General features: G+C 49.5%; 1 long non-coding RNA gene across 2 annotated transcripts in view; it reads right to left on the reverse strand.

The window, feature by feature from the left end:
• Positions 1-2,097: 2,097 nt before the first annotated feature.
• LOC135319408 (uncharacterized) overlaps positions 2,098-16,238 on the reverse strand; it is a 76,534-nt gene continuing 62,393 nt past the window's right edge. Inside the window, exons 2-5 of one of the 2 annotated variants that reach the window (XR_010377961.1) lie at positions 6,511-6,758; positions 4,432-4,548; positions 3,703-3,806; positions 2,098-2,629 (exon numbers count right to left, since the gene is read on the reverse strand). This is a non-coding gene — a long non-coding RNA (uncharacterized LOC135319408). Of the gene's footprint in view, positions 2,630-2,804; positions 3,807-4,431; positions 4,549-6,510; positions 6,759-16,238 lie in introns of those variants that run through there. The other variant, XR_010377960.1, reaches the window with a different exon arrangement.

A 16,238-nucleotide genomic window follows, 5' to 3' on the forward strand; every position in this document is an offset into this window, starting at 1 on the left:
GGCGGGACGGGCCAGGGGGTGAGAGCAGAGCCTGAGAGCCCACCTGCACTGGTCCCCCTCCCACCATGTGCAATGACAGATTCCCTTCCCGTTAACCCCGGTGGAGTTGGGGTTTTCAAAGGCATCCTAAGGAAGGGACGTAAACCCCCCAAAGTGAGAATTTGAGCAATCGGTGTTTGCAGGGCTCCTTGGAGGGGAGAGGGGTGCCCACTTTGTTTCTTCCTCTTTTGGAGGCTTGACTCCTTGGCCCAGCTTGTGAGCACATGCACACACTGCTGAATACCTCTGCCCACCCCTGTCCCCCCAGTCATTCATCCCTGGGTCCCCACCTCCCTCCTCAGCCACACCCCGCATCCTCCTCCAGTCTGGGTTCCGGGCAGGCAAGAGCACCGCCGTGTCCCGCGCAGCACACCTTCACCGCGCTGCGCCAGGCAGGTGAGCTCTGCCTCCTTCTCCTGCCAGGAGCCGTCTACATGACAAGCGGAGACTAAGAGCTGTTCTCGTCCCTACAAAGCAGAGACACTGGGCGTTTCCGCCACACAGAGACGGGGCTCCGTGCTGAGAAGTAACAGAAGTACACGTGGGCCATTCTGAAAGCACAGGGGAGGGACGGCGTAGGAAACCCGGGTTCAGGGAAGGATCCTAGTGCAAGCGCCTGTCCTGCCCCGCCCCCCAGAGTCTAGGGCGGCTGATGGGGGTGGGGGGATCAGGGCTCCTTTCCATTCCTTGGCCACATCCAGAAATCCCGTCTACTCGGCCCCTCCTCCCACACACTCATTCCCGAGTTCATTCCAGGCCAGCTTCCATCAGGGTGAGGGTGGAGGCCAGCTCCCTGGGTGGGAGGGATTCCAGCCGTGGGAAGAGCAGAGCTCTGAGGACATCGTGTTACACCCACTCCAGCGATGTCAGGAAGCGCAGGAAGGAGGGGCTCCAGGCACAGAGAGTGTACGAGGAGGCCTGGGCTGGTGCCGGACCATCTACGCCTTGCAGACGCCCTGCGACTGTGAGCGCACTCAGGTCCTGCTGGGAAGATGCCCCCCACCACGCGCGGTCCTGGGGGCGCTGCTCCGCCTGGCACCCACCCCCTAAGAGCCGGGATCCCCGTGGCCTTGCTGGCCTTGGACACCCCTTTGCCTCCAGGGTGGGACATGTGTTTGGGGAGATGTCCTGATTGGAGTTTGGACTTCCTGCTTCCCTTATGCTTTTCATGTGGCTGCATCAGAGTTGGTTTTGGTTGCTAAGAAATGCTCTATTAATTAAACACAGGGTTGAGCAGTGACAGTATGACACTAAGCACACAGGTGTGCAGAGAACAGCCCAATGCCCAAGCAATGGTCAGGCCACTTCTCACGACAGGCACCTCACACCACACAAGTGTCTCCCCAGATTTCCCTCCCAGGGCACCGAGGCGTCGATCTGTGATTGCAAACGCAGAGCTCCCTCCCCAGGTCTGAGGCACGGTCCCTCAGTGAGCTCTCCGTGCCTACCACCAGCTCAGCTTTATTTCATAGGCTGATATTTTGCGGGCTATTAGTCGGTGTGAAACACTATACTAACGATCAGATCGTTATGTAATGGAAAAGAACAAATCTGACTCCATATTAGATCTGTTCCGTTGGCTTTAACTCTGTGCCCTGTTTCCTGGGCTTAGTCTTGTTCTGCATCTTTTGTAAAAGAATGTTGCCTTTAGCCTGAGGTATTCAGGGGAGCCCATTCTCAAGGCTTTGACCTTTAAGGATATTAACACTTTTGCACTCATATAAACATAACAAGTTGCACAATAGAAAGTAACGTTTGTTTTGTTAGAGGTTTTACAGGGGCACCATGACCTCACCCACGTGAACAGCTGCAAGAGCAAAGGATTCCAAGAACAAAGAATTCCTACACCAAGAAGTTTGCACCATCAACCACACCCCTCCCCATTTTAATATGAAAGGAGCCTGAATTCTGACTTGGGGAAGATGGTTCCCCAGGACATTCGTCCCTCATCTTCTTGGTCTGCTGGCTTTCCAAATAAAGTCACTATTTCTTCCCTCAACACCTCATCTCTTGATTTATTAGCTTGTCGTGTGGCGAACAGAACGAGTTTGGACTCGATAACAATTATAACAGTGTATTAATTCGACATGGGTAATGAAATATTGTCACCTCCATCGGGCGGGCTGGCTGTTGCACATCTGATCTCCTCATCCCTGCTTACCAGAGGCCTCCTTGCTTTCTTTTGTAGGACCAAGTGGGTACTCGGTGGAAGACCTCTTTGGAGAAAGGGCTTCAGTGTCATTTAAAAAGCAAAGATGAAAGTTTAATACTCCTAATTGCTTTCTATTTTGTTTTTCACAACTAACAAACATGCTTGGGCTGGATCTCTAGGGGGAGGTGAGAGGAACTGGCAGAAAATCCCAGCTCGGAAAACCCTGATAAAATTAATGTGTTCTTTTACATCAGAGGCATTGTTTGCCAGGCAATTTTCTAGCACACGGACCCCATGGGCCACAGGGTGGGGCTCACATCTGTTCACGAGGAAGTCGGATGCCAGCCCGGTGGAACTGAGGACGCCGATTAGCATGAGGTCCCAAGAAATGCTTTCTTTCTCACCTTGATGGGCTGATCTTAGTGTGAACATCGTGGCCTGCATAACAGCAAAGTAGTTTGAAAGTTGGCTTTTAAAGATTTTAGGGCATGGAATTCAAGTTGTTTTTGTAAAAAAAGGAGTTATTTCCCCTCCCTGTTCCCCCGCTAGCAGGTGGTACCCCATCTGTGGCAACCAGGGTTCTTCAAGTGCAAGCAACAGCAACTCTGAGGACTTTGCTCTGAAAAGGAGTTTATTAAAAGCATACTGAGTGGCAAATATCCAAATCCGAACAACCTGGGATCCAGAGCAGCCCGTATGAGGGTATGTAAAGGACGCCAAAGTCTGGACACAGGGCTTCAAACATTTCTGTGTTTTTATTACTTTGTGATTCAAATGTCAGGAAAGAATAATCTGCTCAATTGCTCTAAGTGACAACTTGAGAATTCTGATGTGGGAGGGACTTCTGTCCTGTAACGACTACACTGCTTGTGCTGAGTTTGTAAAGGAGCTTGCGAGGGGGCTGGTGGGAGATCTCTGAGCGCCTTGCAGCATCTGAGTTACTTCCTTGTGCCAACACTACACAACCACCCCTGGCCAACGAGAGCAGAAACGGCACTGGCCTGAGAGTCCTTCAAGACCGGGGAAAAGAAAGCAACAGATTCTTTCCACCCTACCTCCTTTAAGCATGTTTTTGGTAAATTCTCCTGACTTGGGTCTCCGGACCTTTTCTAGGGCCTAAAATTACAGTTGTTCCTTCTTCCTAGAGCAGCGCCTGCTGTCCCCCTGGCAATGCCATGGACTGTCTACTCAACATCCATTTCTAGCCCCCTTCTTTGCTGGTAGAAGCCACTTCTTGCAAAAGACTTGAAAAAATGCTGTATGTTTATTTTGACATTCTTTCCTGCAGCAGGGTCATGTGACCTAATTCTGGCCTATTAGACACAAGGGGAAGTCTGAGAAAGACTTGACTTGGATACAGATTTGATGCTGTGAGCCATGGCAGCCATTCTGGGATGATGGGGACAATGCTGAGGTGGAGTCAGTGAGCTGGGCAGATTTCAGTGCTCACAGATCACATACAGGAGGACCACACAGATACTCAGATGGGTATGTAATAGCAAAGAACAAACCTGACTCCATGCTGGGTTGTTCCTTTGGCTCTAACCCTGGGCTCTGTTTCCTGGACTCAGTCCTGCTGGTTCTGCACCTTTTGTAAAGGAATGTTGTCTAGAGCCTGAAATATACAGGACAGCCATTCTCAAGGCTCTGACCTTTAAGGGGATAACACTTTCCCATTCAAACAGAGATAAAAAGTTGCAGAACAGAGAATAACATGTATCTTCTTGGAGGTTTATAGGAACATTGTGACCTGCCCCACGTGGGCAGCTGCAAGAACAAAGGATCCCAACACCAAGAAGTTTGCAACAACCAACCACACCCCTCCCCATTTTTGTATAAAAGGAGCCTGAGTTCTGACTGGGGGAAGACGGTTCTCCAGGACATTAGTCTCCCATCTTCTCGGTCTGCTGGCTTTCCCAATAAAGATGTTATTCCTGCCCCATCACCTCATCTCTCAATTTACTGGCCTGTTGTGTGGTGAGCAGAACGAGTCTGGACTCGGTAACAGCACGACTGGCAGCCCAGTTCCCTGGGAACCTGGGTGTGGTGACCCTGCCTTGCACACGGGGCGGTGGCAGAAGCTCTGCTTCTTGCTGCCCCTTTTCTTTGGTAGTTGCACCTGCTCCCCAGCATGAGCTTCTGAATTTCCCTCTGCGCCTTCTGTCCATATTACCAGTGGGTACTGATGGGCTAAGAGACCCAAAAGCGTAGCATAAAAAGTTAAGTGTCCATTCACTCACATGGAAACAGCTCGGGGGCAAGCACTCCGGGACTCAAGCTCCTCCTGTCTTTCTGTTGAGCTCTAGGATGAGTCTGAGACCTTCAGCTGCAGGAACTCCAGCCAATTCATCCATATTCTAACCAAGGAGAAAGGAGACAACAAGCGGCTACTGTGAGGCTCTCCCAGAAACCTGCTGGCACCCCCCTTGCCAGCTTCTAGTCACAAGAGCTGGGGGACGTGCAGGCCCCACCTGGGCACATTGCTGCCCCGAATAGGCTGTTGCCAAGGAAGACGGGAGACTCGGTGCTGGCGGCGCCCCAGCACTCTGCAGCATCTTTTTCTTCTCTCCTGTCCACACGGATGCCGACCGCTGGCAGAGGGCTCCCTGTGCTCTCTGGCTGTCCCCACGTGGACCCCGTGCCGGCCTCCTTTCCTCCCTCCCCTCCACTTGCAGTGGACAATGCAGCCCCCGACCTGCTGTGCCACAGTGGGAAGACCCATCCCAGGGCTCCGTCCTCTCCTAAGCCGCCTCTCCAGTGACCGCTCCCTGGCTGCCCACTGGCTGTGTGACCAGGACCCAGCCCTGAGCATCTCTGGCCTTCACACATCCACCTCTGTGAATGGTGGTGTTTCTGTGTGTCTCCTCAAAAGCGAAGTTTAACTACGCAGGATGGCCCAAAGACCTGACCTCCCTAGAAATGACTTACCTGCCTAGGAAAAGGCCACACAAAAGGTCTAAAGTGACAATAGGTCTGCAGGTGGGTCCAGCTGGAAAAGCAAACTTGATGAAAGGAAGCATCTTTGCAATGGACGTGTCTGTGTTATTGACCCCCTCCCCACACTCCCCGAGGGTCTGGTGTCCATCAGCACAAGGGGCGCACGAGCCGCAGTCCCCATTCCCACCCAGTGGCCGATACTGCCTGTGTGTTAACCATCAAATGTTCATAATAGCGTTAAGTTCTTTTTTGAGGAAATTAACATGTTTTTGACAAACCGCAGGGTGGTCACTTTCCCTCCATCCCCAAGAATCCTGACTGAGGTGGTTTTCACAAGGTCTCCAAAATGCATCTTCCATTGCTGGGCTGGGAGAGGCAGCCCTACCTGGAAGAGAACGAGTGAACTCCCTGACAGCTCTAGTGCACGTCTGTTCTGACCAGAGTCCAGCCTTCCAGTCACGGCAAGTCTGCTGGGAGGTGGGGTCTCCCTTCCGACTGAGAAAACTTCAGGGGCTAATTATTCCCTCACCCCTCCTTTCTGGCAAGTGGGTGTAGATAGGACTTAGGCGGGGATGCAAATGCTCTCGCTTGGGCTCTAAACTTCGAGGAAGCGAGTCAACGATGGGGTGAGAGAGGAGAAGGCATCCATAACCTGCAGAGTCCAGGTCCCAGAGCCTCATGCGGGCACTGGCGCTGGTACCTCCCGGTGGTGGGGACGTGGCGGCGGGGGCAGGAGGGGGGGGTCCCACCAGGTGATTTCGTGGCACCTGGCTCTGTTCCCACCCTCCGCCTTCCAGTCCAGTTGCCAAACCGCATTCTCTGGCTTTGATCACAGGTTCTGTGAGCTCCTTGGTAGCCTTACACGAGACTCCTTTTTGCCTCAGATGAACCAGAGGTGTCATCAGCTCCCTGCCACAAAGAGCAGTCACGAGCTTGTATGACATCGGCTCCTATATTGGGACAATTTCCCCTCAGCTTTTTTCTCCATGGACCTTTTCCCACCCTCAGTGTGTGTCTGTGGCACTTGGTGGAGGAAGTGGTAGTTGCCCTGGGTCTTGGAGGAGAGAGAGGAAAACGTGTCAGGAGAAAAAAGCAATGTGAACAAAGTCAGGGCCGCTGGGACCAGCAAGGCGCACAGGGGAGCCAGGACAGGCCCCTGTTGTTGCTTGGGTGCACAGGGGGAGGCACCAAGGAGGGACCGGCAGCTAAGGGGCCGGGAGAGCGCTGACACCGCAGTGCAGCAGCAACCCCGGGCCAAGGAAGGTTCCCGAAGAGGGAAATGGCCTGAGGGAAGCAAAGCTAATAGAGACAAGTCAGGCAGAAGGTCTTAAAAACTCCAATTCCTACGTCTCAAGCTGGGAACCTGTATGGGAGAGTGGTACCTGGTGAGGCAGCCGCTGTGTCACGAGGCCATCGTGGGTCCTGGTGCAGAGATACATCAATGGGCAGCACTTAGGTTAAGGTGTTAGCGAGGAGCGGGAATTTGACCATTGCCATGGAATTGGCCCCTTACCAGGCTGAGATTCCATTACTTGCAGTGTTTAAGCCGATGAACGTACAGCCTGTTGTGCTGTGGATCTTGGGAGGAAGGATGGATTTGACTTCAAAAGTCAATTTAACTTCTGTGAATCTATGAGTCAAAAAAATAAGGAGCCATTCAGGTTTTTAAAAAATACAACACAGCACCACTTGCACGTAATAAAGATACTTGCACACAAAATGACAGTATACATTTTGTAAGAATATACACTTTGTAAGATTATATATACATGAACACAATTGGATGGCTTTCAGGGAGGAGCAGAGAATGAGGAATGGCATATGAGGTTAAAGGGAATCAATCAATCAATTAGTTGAGATGAGAAAGAAAAAGATGAGATCCAAATATATATATTTTGGGGGGGAGGGGATGGTTCAGTGGCAGAGCGTGTGCCTAGCAAATACATATATTTTTGTCCTATAAAAGACGTGAAACCGTGGGATGCCAGTTTCTGATTTAGCTGGTAGGATCAACGTCTCAGTAATCAGCAGTCGGAATCTTATTTTTAAGCTCTCATTATCTTGAGGAATGCTAGACTCGGGTTGTAAATGTTACTTTTATGCTGGGGCATTATTATTTATTAAAGCAATCAAAAGAGAAGCATTTCTCTTTATATTGCCATGTTCCAGCCGGATCTCTTCCTGAGAACTCCATAACTCACATCGCCACAGTGCAGGAGGTTTTAGCCTGCTCTTCATGAGAATATGAGGGAGAAAGTGGAGTTGATTTCTACATTTGTTTTAGTAGGTTTTTCTGGGGCAATTTTCTCAAGTGGTTTTCCACAATTACCTATATCATCAGGGAAATGTAATAATCCTTAAAAGACTGTGCATCATTATCCAATGTATTCGATTTTGGAAATAGGAGGAAAAGTCTCTGTCTCTCCGCAGTGAGATTCACTCTTGTCTGCCGTATATCAAAAGCTGGGTTGCAAAACTGCTTTAATGAGCCACCACAGCTAACTCAGCTTCATTTAATTTAAAAAGAGATGTGAAATTGCTTCTGTGTAAAACTTGACATTCAGATTCCTTACCACTGTGTCCTTACCAGATCAGTCACTTTCTTGGCTCTGTATCCTTTCTTGCATCCCAGACAGCCCCGATGGGATGACTCTCCTTCTGTCAAAAGTGCATTCTTTACAGCTGAGCTACTGAAGGCGTGGCCCGCAGAGAGGCTGCCAGTCTGCAAACTGTCAGTTACCACCGCAAAGCACAGAAAGGGAGGATCTAAGATGTGTAAGCAGTTCCGCATTGCTGTGTACCCAGGGGACGAGCAGTGTACTTGACTTGTTGAGCAAGGAATCGACCAGAGATCCAAGTGCATGACAGATTGGACTTAAAAAAAAAATACAAAATTAAAACCTGGTTCTTCCCCACAGAAAGTTTGAGAAACACTGCTTTAGAATTTCCTCTAATGAAGGTGTGATCTTGACAAGCTCATCATTTGTATCTTACCCTCATGTGTGGAGGAATCCTGCACTGGCTGTAGAATTCTATGTTGACAGTCATTTTCCTCAGTACGTGAGAGACCTTTTCCATTGGCTTTCAGCTTTTATTATTACATTTGAGGAGTCAGCCGTCAGTCTAACTGCACCCTTTTTTATTTTCTTGTTTTTAGATGTTTGCTCTTAGTTTCCTGCGGTTTCACTGTGATTTGTGGAGGCGTGAGTCTTTACTTGCTCTGCGTGGGATTTGGTGTACTCCTAAAACCTGTATTCTGGCATCTTGTATCATTCTGGAAACTTTTCCATGATTATTTCTTCTAACACTGGTTCTTTCTCCCTTCTCTTTCTTCTCCCCTTTAGAAATACCAAATAAAATGTGCATCAGGTATGGTCAGCCTGTTCTCTGTGCCTCGTACCCTCACTTCTGTATTTCACGTGTTTTCATTTCCCTGTGCTGCATTCTGGATCATGTTTTTGGATTATTTAAGATGGTGAGTGTTATGTTGGCGATGACTGTCTGATAAGCCACTGTCTGAAGTCTCTTTCCAACGCTTCTTGCCTCTGTTGGTTGCTACTCATGGTGTCTTGCTTCCCTGTTGGCCTGATTATCCTTGATGGCAACCCTTCCTCCTAAAGGGGTTTATGTTTGCTTCTGCCAAGTGCTTGGGGGCCTGACCCATCTCAGACACTTAAACCAAGTGTCAAGCTTTAGGTGGGCTGAACTGAGATGCCAGGCTTTGGGTTTTGGTGACTTCTGGTTCACTTTTACCCTAAGACTGCTCATTTTTTGGGCACCAGCTTATCTGAGGGCCTTCACATCTTTTGTAAACTCTGGACTGTGATTTGTGTCCACCTCTGTCATGAATTTATCAGGATGAAAATTCATATTTGCCCAGACCGGCAAAGCTCTCAGGACAAAAGTTGTACAGATTCCTTTCTATCTCATCACCTCTTTAAGAAGGCAATTTCTTTATTTTAATCAGCAAATTTTGATTTTTTTCAGAAGGATGATTGGTCCAAATAGCCCACCTCACCATTCCTCAAAACGGGAATCCACCTCTCATCCTGATTTGGAGTAGGGAAGCGACTGATGCAGGAAGCGCTTTTGACATGGTCAACAGGAGAGAATGACCATTAGAGTAAGAGGTCAGGGGGGTCATGTGGGAGAGGAATTTCACTAACCCTTGTTTCTCCAAGACACAAAACAAAGTCCCTGCTTTGACTCTTGGGTCACTTGGCATAATAGCGCAAATGCAAGACAGGCTGGGTCAGATTCAGCTCATCAGCTATGACCCACTTGGTAGATTAGTGGACACTTTTCAATCTGTCCTAGAAAATATTTTCAAAGACAGTTTAGACTGTTCATGCCCATTAAAGCAAAACTCTCCTTTTCTTTAGAAGAATCTACCTGAAAGAGGGGACCTGGGTCTTGTTTCCCACATTGGAGACTGTGGGCTAGAATTGCAAGCTGTGTGGGCAGTTCATTTGCATTTCCAGGACTGGTTCCTCAGCAAACAAATTGGCCTCAAATGAGAGTTGCCAAAATGCTGCATTATGTAAATACTAGAATTCTACAGCAGTGTTTCTCAAAGATTAATGTATTTATAGATCACACAAAAATCTTGTTAAACAGATCTCAATTCAGTTGGTCTGGGGTGGGGCCAGAGTTTCTGCATTTTAAACAAGTTCCCAGGTGATCCCAGCGGTCCCCACACTTTGAGAACATTTCCCAGTGAATTTGGATCTGTGTTTTTTCCTCATGCCAGGCTTCCCCATACCTGGGGAACAATTGAATTTAATGAGGACTGGAATGTCAAGAGAGGAGCTATGTCAATCAGCAATGCCCTGAAGTGCTTATGCTTGTGGAGCAAGCCCATCTCCTCCTTGGGGCCCAGAAATGTGGGCAAAGCAGGATGCCTCATGATCCTCTATGGAAGCAGAACCCCAGGCCAAACTCAGTCAGCAGGTCCACATCTTACTGTCATTGAACATACTAATGAATGGTTGATTTTTTAAAAAATTATTTTTCTTTTCTCGTTTTTTTTTCCCCTCAGATGAATCATTTTGTTTTTATTGTAATCAACCCTCTCCATCTTAATCCTTGCTTGCTCTAAGAAAACACATTTATTTGAAAAGCTCCATCTTTTAGGTGAATAATTAGATGGGAGGAGCTTGAAGGGTGGAGCTGAAGAATAGTTCCTTCCTGTAAAAGTCAGATCTGCTCTTTGCAGAGTTGGCCAGGCAGCCACCTGCAGGTCAGGGCCACGTGGAGAGCAGAAAATATACTGGAAATCTCAGAATCACAGTTACCAGCAGCCTCAAGTCTTAGGTGAGGCCCTGCTAAACTGGGGACAGGTGGGATCCCTTCCTCAATGGTCAGCTCAGATGGGCAGGAAGGAAGGTCATCCAGTTCATACCAGTGAAGAAAATCCCCAGAGTAAGACTCTAAACAGTTAAGCTAAGCCACACCTGGAATTCTCCATCCTCCAGTAGCATAGGATTTGAGCATCCCTGGTTGGGTGTGGGGAAAAGACTTTGGAAGTGTTTTACTGGGAACCAGGTGCCAGGTTGATGGAGGACATCGAGGTTGGATGAGGCCACCCATGGGCTAAGTGCTCCAGGAACCAAAGTACATCCCCGCTCCAGGCTCTGCTCTCCAGCACTGCATCCTCCCTCTAACTCCTTGAGAACCACTTCTGCATAAGGTGGCACTAAGTTCTCACACTCAGTCATCACCCAGACCCTGCTACTCAAAGTGTGGTCCACGGACCAGTATCATCAGCATCACCTGGGGGCTTCTTAGGACTGTAGGTTTCAAGGGCTCACCCGTGACCTCCTGAATCAAAACCTGACCTTTTTACAAGCTCCCCTGGTGGTTCACATGCACATTAATGTTTGAGAAATCCTTACCTAGAGAACAGATAAGTTGTTTTAACTGAAGATGCCCTTCCTCAACCAAGTTTGGAGAACTGACCCCATGTCCTGGCCAGGAAAGCAGATGAGGGCTCTTGGTAAACTCCTTCCTGAGATGGAAGTATCTCTCTAGGAAACTCAAGGTCCTAGATCATGTGTATAGACTCATTCTCACGCTCCAACTTGTGAGTACAGAGTTGCCTAAGTTTTTTTTTTGTGTGTGTTGATACAATGAGATAAAAATATACAGTGTTGGATCATCTTCCTCCTTCTTCTCTTGACTGTTCCAGAAACGGTCATCCGAAAGCCTTAGGGGAGTTGAGATGGGAACATGAAATTTTGGCCCAAATGGAATTTTTGCTGGTGTCACTAATTAAGATTCTTGTCAAAACTAGGCCAGCACCATGTGAGCCAGCTGGCAGCGTGCTTAGAGTCTCTCTGTAAACACGCAGCGGCCTGTGCAAATCAGGAGGCTTTTCTGTCCCAGCACAAGGGGGCCTGAAATAAATCCCAGACAACTCCAGAAGTTTGCCTCTGCCATCAAGATAGTGGAATTTATTGAAAGCCATCTCACAGCACCCAGGCGGGCTGTGGGCCGGCCAGTTAATTGGCCCTGGGAACCAGCGGGTGGCAGGTTTCACTCTTTTCGAACTGCGGGAGGGAGGCCAGTCCTAGCTCTGCTGTCCAGGGCATTTAAAACTGTGCATTTAGGTGATGCTGGTCTCCAGACAGAGTGCACGAGATGTCTGAGTTTCTCAGTGACCCCACAGAACGCCTCTGTCGTTGCTCTCCTTCAAAAAGTTCTCCAGCGCTTGACGTGGCTGCTGGCTGGCATCACTCTGCTCCGCTGTGAGGTAGAAATCATGACTGTCAACTCCTGACTTCCGTACAGTCCCTGAGAGAAAGGAAGGGAGGAGTTTCACCCTTTCTTCTCTAATAGACGGGAGGGGTGATCCAACGGCCTGAAGAGCTAAGTAGTTGGATGGAGCTGGGGCTTGAAGAGCCAGAATTGAGCAAAAGACACCAGCTGAGGGCTTTGCATATTTATGAGCAAATAACCATTTGTTGAGTGGGTGAGCAATCGATTCTCCACAGGGACAGAAGTTTTGTTTGCCATGGTCATCTCTGTACACTCAGAGGCAAGAACGGTGCCTGATAAGTAGCAGATTCTCAATAAATATTTGTTGAATGTGTGAACGGACTGGACCATTGCCTTTGGGAGGTACCTCTTAAAACTGAAGACATTTTGCATCACTGAACCCTCTCCGTTTCTGCCCACCTTCCGCTGCCTACAAAGTCCCCATACTTATTTCCCCTGCATACTCGATGGGGTCTTCCAGGATCTGAGCTGATCCAAGAACTACTGCTTGTGTTAAGGGAAAACTGCTCGTTCATCAAATCAGGACACGAAGACAGGGGCCGAAACCCAGTGTCCAGCTTACAGACTTTTGAAAAACAACAGCTGTGGGGATTTTCCTTTGGAAACTGGCTAAGAGCTGATGTAAGACTTAAGCACATCTTAATGTAAGATCTGAGCACATCTTGCAAGATTGCAAACAATTGCCCTAATTCCCGAGCCTGCTCAGGTGCTAGGTAAAGACGCGGCGTGTTTAGGCTCTAGAATTGTTTGCACAGAGAAGCCATATGAGGGTGAGGTCCTAGAATGCTGCCGGGATACACTTACCCTGAAGCTGAGGCGGTGAGTGGGGCTGATGCGGGAGTCAGAGAAAGTGGAGCACATCTGGTGTGGACAGTGGGATGAGCCTGCCCCCTACAACGGCACTCAGGCTGGGAGGCAGGGAGGACCGGGGCTCCCACCTGGAGCTGCGGTGTGATTCCATCAGCAGGAGAGGGAAGAGCTGCCCGCAGTCTCCTTTCCAGGCTGGGACAACGATGATGTGTCTTGACACCCAAGTGACTTTGCTCAAGTCAAAGGTGCTCTCATGGGAGAGAGGGTTTATTTTTGAAAATCTCTTCCTATTTTTTCCTCTAGGTCTTTCCTACCAAGGGAGTGGGTTTCGTCCAACTGAGTCAAGTGTAGCTGGGAGGGAGGGCGGTCTGACCTCCATCCAGGATCAGGAAGAGAAAGTGCTAATGACATTTCTAGCTGGGTGACCCTGAGCAAGCCTCTCTTGGCCTCAGGAAGACAGGTTACTGCCACTTAGGTGGTAATTACATTTCCCTTGATAAACACCTTGCTGGCACGCGGTAATCACACTTGCGGGTACTTGCTATTATTCTGACCTAGACTTTGAGAACTAACCATACAGTTCACAAGAGGAAGTATCATCCTTGTGTGCCAATCCGGGCACCCCAGCAGCAAGAGGAGAGACGGCGAATGCTTCTTTGCGCTAGCCCACCTTCCTCTTGATCCCTTCATTTGCGTTCAGCATCGGTATCTCCTTAGTAGAACCCACTTGCTCGGATTAGTGGCTAAATTTGGATCCTTCTCTGTAAGTGTGTGTGTGCCTGTGTCTATGTGTATGTCTGTGTGTGTTTTGAAAAGTTCCCTAGACAATCCTGTTACGCCCGTTGACCTCACATCACTATTCCGAAAGATGCCCTGCTGTATTAATTTATGCAAAATCCTTATAGATTACCTTCTGTACATGATTAAAAAAAATTTTTTGGAAGGACTCTGAGACTTAAAGATAAGTTGCAAATACAGTATTTTTTAATGAAACTGTTTGAGATCAGGTTGCCAACCTGACAGTTCATCATTTCTGAGCACTTTAGTGTGTGTTTCCCATGAGCAAGGACGTCCTTCGGGAGGACCACAATGCGACCGTCAAAATTAGGGTACGAAATATGATGCGTTTGCACAGTCTAATCCTTGACCTCATCCCAGTTTCACCAGTTTTCCCCATAATGGCTGTCACAGCATAAGGATCCCACCCCAAATCGTGCACTGCCTTTAGGCATCACGCCACGTTAGCCTCTCCTCCTGGAAATTCTCTGTCTCTCCTTGGTGAGCAGGAACTTGAAGATAATTTTGAAGATCACAACCTAGTAACAGGTAGACTGTCCCCCAATCTGAGTTTGTCTGACGTGTCCAGTCCCCACTGAAGTCAGCTCAGCACGGGCCACTCCCCACCACACTAGGGCTCCCACCCCCTGGGCTGGACCACTCCCTTCCATGCAGATGTCCCCCTTATCCTCTGTGGCTTCTTCATCCCACTCTGGGCCACTGTGGCCCCTCCCTTCCTCCCTTGCTTTGCCTCACCTAATAGCTGTAGGACTGGGCTGTTCAGGAAAGGGACAGGACAGGATGGTTGGTCCATACCAGGATTTTATGATTTGGAATACAAGCCTTGGCTTAGTTTGAAAGATGGTCCTAGTTAGTTTGAATCACCCTGAAACCTGAGCTGGCTTCAACCCCATCCCTCGGATGAGACAGAAACCCCAGTGCCACCACGGATGGTGTCACTGTGACACCTGCAGGTAAGCACAGTCTGCATTTTCTCCATTTGTCATCAGGAGCAAGGATTCCTTCCTCAGCCTCCCCGCTGTGCGGTGGGATGAGCCTGCCCCCTCCGATGGCACTCAGGCTGGGAAGCAGGGAGGATCGGGGCTCCCACCTGGAGCTGCGGTGCGATTCCATCAGCAGCAGAGGGAAGAGCAGCCCCCGGTCCTTACAGCATAAGCAGTGTTCACCTGTGTTCCTAGTTACTGCTCTCTGCTCATTGCTCCCCACACCCAGCAAACAAACAACACTTTCACAACCGTAATGCCTTCTGCTGTTGCTGCAGCATTACGGTTCTAGGTGAGGAAAAAACAAAGCAAACAAAAGCCCTTCTCTATCTAAGTGGCACCTAAAGACTAGGGTTTCACCCGCCCTCGCTTTCATCTCCAGGGCTCTCTGTGGCTCACTGCAGCCACCCCCTCCTGCGAGAACTCCCAGCACCCAGGGCCACTAGGAGCTTTGCCCCGTGGGGTGGGGTGGCCCCCAGGCTGGCCCCATGTCACATGTGACACTGGAGCAAGGACGGCCTCCTGCAGAGTCACCGTCCCGGGTCACACCTGTGCTCTGCTGCCCGCAAGCTCCCTGTCTCACGGCAACACCACTCATCCATTTCAGAACAGGCTTCTACTTAAAAGCATGCTCGTGGCTCCTCGTGTTCGGAAGTGTGAAATCAGAGTTGATGTTTTGGAAAAAGCTTCCTGAAATAATAGGAACTTTGGACTGCTGTTTTCACATAATTTCTTTCAAAGGCATTACTGACGTATGGCTAAGTGTTGATGTAGGCAATGCCACTCGGAGTGGGAGGAACGGCATTTAAAAAACCCTCTTAGCTGTTGGCACGAGCTTCCTGGAATGTTTTCTTTTCTTCTTCTTTTAAATAAATCTTAATGGAACAAATGACATGAAGAAATACTCTGCAAGCATCTGCAGCACGGGCCCCACCCACACCCTCCCCCAGACACCGTCTCGACGAGCCCGGCTGCCTGTTTCGGGTGGGCGTCCCGGGGCTGACTCCCGGCTCCGGCCCCGGGCCCAGGTCTCTGAGCTCGCTGCCCACACGCTGGCCTCTCTTTCCTTGGTGTGGCCGGGCCAGGCAGGGCCAGTGCCCCCTCAGCTGAGCCGGAGCCCCTCAGCTTCTCTCAGATGAGTTTGGCTTTCGGAAGGCACATGGGGGAAGAATTTCCCAGCACTAGATTTGCATTATGTCCCTGCTCTGCCTTAGACATCATTTTAAAATTCCATTCACACTATCTGAGGAAATAGTTTCAAGAAAATAAAGGGGTTGAAAATCCATCTCCTCTGCCAACCCATAATTCCCGCTCTGCCCCACTGTCAACGAATCAAAGAATCATGCCAGCACACGCTAGCTACAGTGACCTTCTCAGGAGGGTCAGAGATGATTTTTAAAAAACACAGTAGGAAGGGATACGGAGCCTTCAGATTGCTTCATTCCTCTCCCTGTGTGGACAGAGTTGGACGGCGTGTCAGCATGTGGTTCTGGGAGTCCCTCTCTCAGCCGCTGCCAGTCAGGGAGAGAAAACGGGGTGGCCAGATGGTGTGGCTGCCGGTGCGAGGCAGGTGCCAGGCGCGCCAGTTCACCTGGAAATGAGGGGCAGGCGTGCCCAGTCCTTCCTCACTCAGGAAATACAAGACGTCCAGGGCACCGGGGCCCAGCTCTCCTTGAGGAAGCCAGGGCCGTGGTGTCATAATGTTCACAGAGCTATCCTGATAGACTCTGGATAGCAAAGAG

The sequence above is a fragment of the Camelus dromedarius genome, chromosome 26, assembly GCF_036321535.1.
Source record: "Camelus dromedarius isolate mCamDro1 chromosome 26, mCamDro1.pat, whole genome shotgun sequence".
Taxonomy (NCBI): Eukaryota; Metazoa; Chordata; class Mammalia; order Artiodactyla; family Camelidae; genus Camelus; species Camelus dromedarius.